This window comes from Garra rufa, chromosome 1 (assembly GCF_049309525.1).
Source record: "Garra rufa chromosome 1, GarRuf1.0, whole genome shotgun sequence".
NCBI classification, from domain to species: domain Eukaryota; kingdom Metazoa; phylum Chordata; class Actinopteri; order Cypriniformes; family Cyprinidae; genus Garra; species Garra rufa.
Genome location: NC_133361.1, coordinates 108,235,038 through 108,237,537, shown reverse-complemented (window position 1 = coordinate 108,237,537; position 2,500 = coordinate 108,235,038). Strand labels below are relative to the sequence as shown.

Genomic DNA, 2,500 nt, shown 5'->3' with positions numbered 1-2,500 from the left:
GTTGCTAATTTTAGAGCTCACCTTTCCATTCACCACCTGCAAACTTTGGATTACACTTTCTGTGGATTGTATATACACCGGTGGACACTCACATTGGACTTATCAACACACTGGGATTCTTGGACTGTTTTTAGGGTATGGACAAATGAACTGTATTCTTTTAACAGCGTTTACCTCGTTTTATCGTGTTGTTTTAAAGTCTTTTATGTGAACCTTGTAAATAAACCAAATCTATTTAAACCAATCTTCTTTTATGTCTCATTCTTTTAACCACTAGTCACCTCTCACAGTTAAATCTGATCCCATTTTAGTCTTGTAACTCGGCTGATAAGGCCGATTGTTACACTTGGATGGGAGACCGCCTGGGAATACCAGGTGCTGTAAGCTTTTGCCTTTTCTTCACTATTTATATAATATGCTGGCTTTTACGGAGGCTGATCTTTAAATAGCCCACTTTTTGGAGCAGCCCTCGCTTACGGCCATACCGCGCTGAGAGCGCCCGATCTCGTCTGATCTCGGAAGCTAAGCAGCGTCGGGCCTGCTTAGTACTTGGATGGGAGACCGCCTGGGAATACCAGGTGCTGTAAGCTTTTGCCTTTTCTTCACTATTTATATAATATGCTGGCTTTTAGAAAGACGTGTTTTACCGCTCTATTTATTACAATCATTTAAATGTATTATAGAGTTTTAAGTGTTTTACATGTTTTTTAGGCCATTTTATTACTCTTAACATTTTAAGTGAGTGTGTGTCTTTAAAAAATGGATGGTTGGCCTGCCATGTGACTAGACACATGACAGGAAGCAGGAAGTACAACTGTATAAGAGAGCAGCATGACAAACAAAGGACAGTCACCAAACTGTTGGATTGAGGAGTTGCTAATTTTAGAGCTCACCTTTCCATTCACCACCTGCAAACTTTGGATTACACTTTCTGTGGATTGTATATACACCGGTGGACACTCACATTGGACTTATCAACACACTGGGATTCTTGGACTGTTTTTAGGGTATGGACAAATGAACTGTATTCTTTTAACAGCGTTTACCTCGTTTTATCGTGTTGTTTTAAAGTCTTTTATGTGAACCTTGTAAATAAACCAAATCTATTTAAACCAATCTTCTTTTATGTCTCATTCTTTTAACCACTAGTCACCTCTCACAGTTAAATCTAATCCCATTTTAGTCTTGTAACTCGGCTGATAAGGCCGATTGTTACACTTGGATGGGAGACCGCCTGGGAATACCAGGTGCTGTAAGCTTTTGCCTTTTCTTCACTATTTATATAATATGCTGGCTTTTACGGAGGCTGATCTTTAAATAGCCCACTGTTTGGAGCAGCCCTCGCTTACGGCCATACCGCGCTGAGAGCGCCCGATCTCGTCTGATCTCGGAAGCTAAGCAGCGTCGGGCCTGCTTAGTACTTGGATGGGAGACCGCCTGGGAATACCAGGTGCTGTAAGGTTTTGCCTTTTCTTCACTATTTATATAATATGCTGGCTTTTACGGAGGCTGATCTTTAAATGGCCCACTTTTTGGAGCAGCCCTCGCTTACGGCCATACCGCGCTGAGAGCGCCCGATCTCGTCTGATCTCGGAAGCTAAGCAGCGTCGGGCCTGCTTAGTACTTGGATGGGAGACCGCCTGGGAATACCAGGTGCTGTAAGCTTTTGCCTTTTCTTCACTATTTATATAATATGCTGGCTTTTAGAAAGACGTGTTTTACCGCTCTATTTATTACAATCATTTAAATGTATTATAGAGTTTTAAGTGTTTTACATGTTTTTTAGGCCATTTTATTACTCTTAACATTGTAAGTGAGTGTGTGTCTTTAAAAAATGGATGGTTGGCCTGCCATGTGACTAGACACATGACAGGAAGCAGGAAGTACAACTGTATAAGAGAGCAGCATGACAAACAAAGGACAGTCACCAAACTGTTGGATTGAGGAGTTGCTAATTTTAGAGCTCACCTTTCCATTCACCACCTGCAAACTTTGGATTACACTTTCTGTGGATTGTATATACACCGGTGGACACTCACATTGGACTTATCAACACACTGGGATTCTTGGACTGTTTTTAGGGTATGGACAAATGAACTGTATTCTTTTAACAGCGTTTACCTCGTTTTATCGTGTTGTTTTAAAGTCTTTTATGTGAACCTTGTAAATAAACCAAATCTATTTAAACCAATCTTCTTTTATGTCTCATTCTTTTAACCACTAGTCATCTCTCACAGTTAAATCTGACCCCATTTTAGTCTTGTAACTCGGCTGATAAGGCCGATTGTTACACTTGGATGGGAGACCGCCTGGGAATACCAGGTGCTGTAAGCTTTTGCCTTTTCTTCACTATTTATATAATATGCTGGCTTTTACGGAGGCTGATCTTTAAATGGCCCACTTTTTGGAGCAGCCCTCGCTTACGGCCATACCGCGCTGAGAGCGCCCGATCTCGTCTGATCTCGGAAGCTAAGCAACGTCGGGCCTGCCTAGTACTTGG

At 41.6% G+C, this 2,500-nt stretch overlaps 4 non-coding genes across 4 annotated transcripts in view; all 4 read left to right on the top strand.

Moving 5' to 3' along the window:
• Positions 1 to 471: 471 nt before the first annotated feature.
• On the top strand, positions 472 to 590 carry LOC141306256 (5S ribosomal RNA). Its single transcript, XR_012345221.1, has one exon. It is a non-coding gene; the product is annotated as a 5S ribosomal RNA (ribosomal RNA).
• A 753-nt stretch (positions 591 to 1,343) lies between these two features.
• On the top strand, positions 1,344 to 1,462 carry LOC141318311 (5S ribosomal RNA). The gene has a single exon (XR_012352634.1). It is a non-coding gene; the product is annotated as a 5S ribosomal RNA (ribosomal RNA).
• An 84-nt stretch (positions 1,463 to 1,546) lies between these two features.
• Positions 1,547 to 1,665, top strand: LOC141306245 (5S ribosomal RNA). Its single transcript, XR_012345210.1, has one exon. It is a non-coding gene; the product is annotated as a 5S ribosomal RNA (ribosomal RNA).
• Positions 1,666 to 2,418: 753 nt separating this feature from the next.
• LOC141319076 (5S ribosomal RNA) overlaps positions 2,419 to 2,500 on the top strand; it is a 119-nt gene continuing 37 nt past the window's right edge. Inside the window, exon 1 of the ribosomal RNA XR_012353353.1 lies at positions 2,419 to 2,500. This exon is cut by the window's right edge and continues 37 nt beyond it. This is a non-coding gene — a ribosomal RNA (5S ribosomal RNA).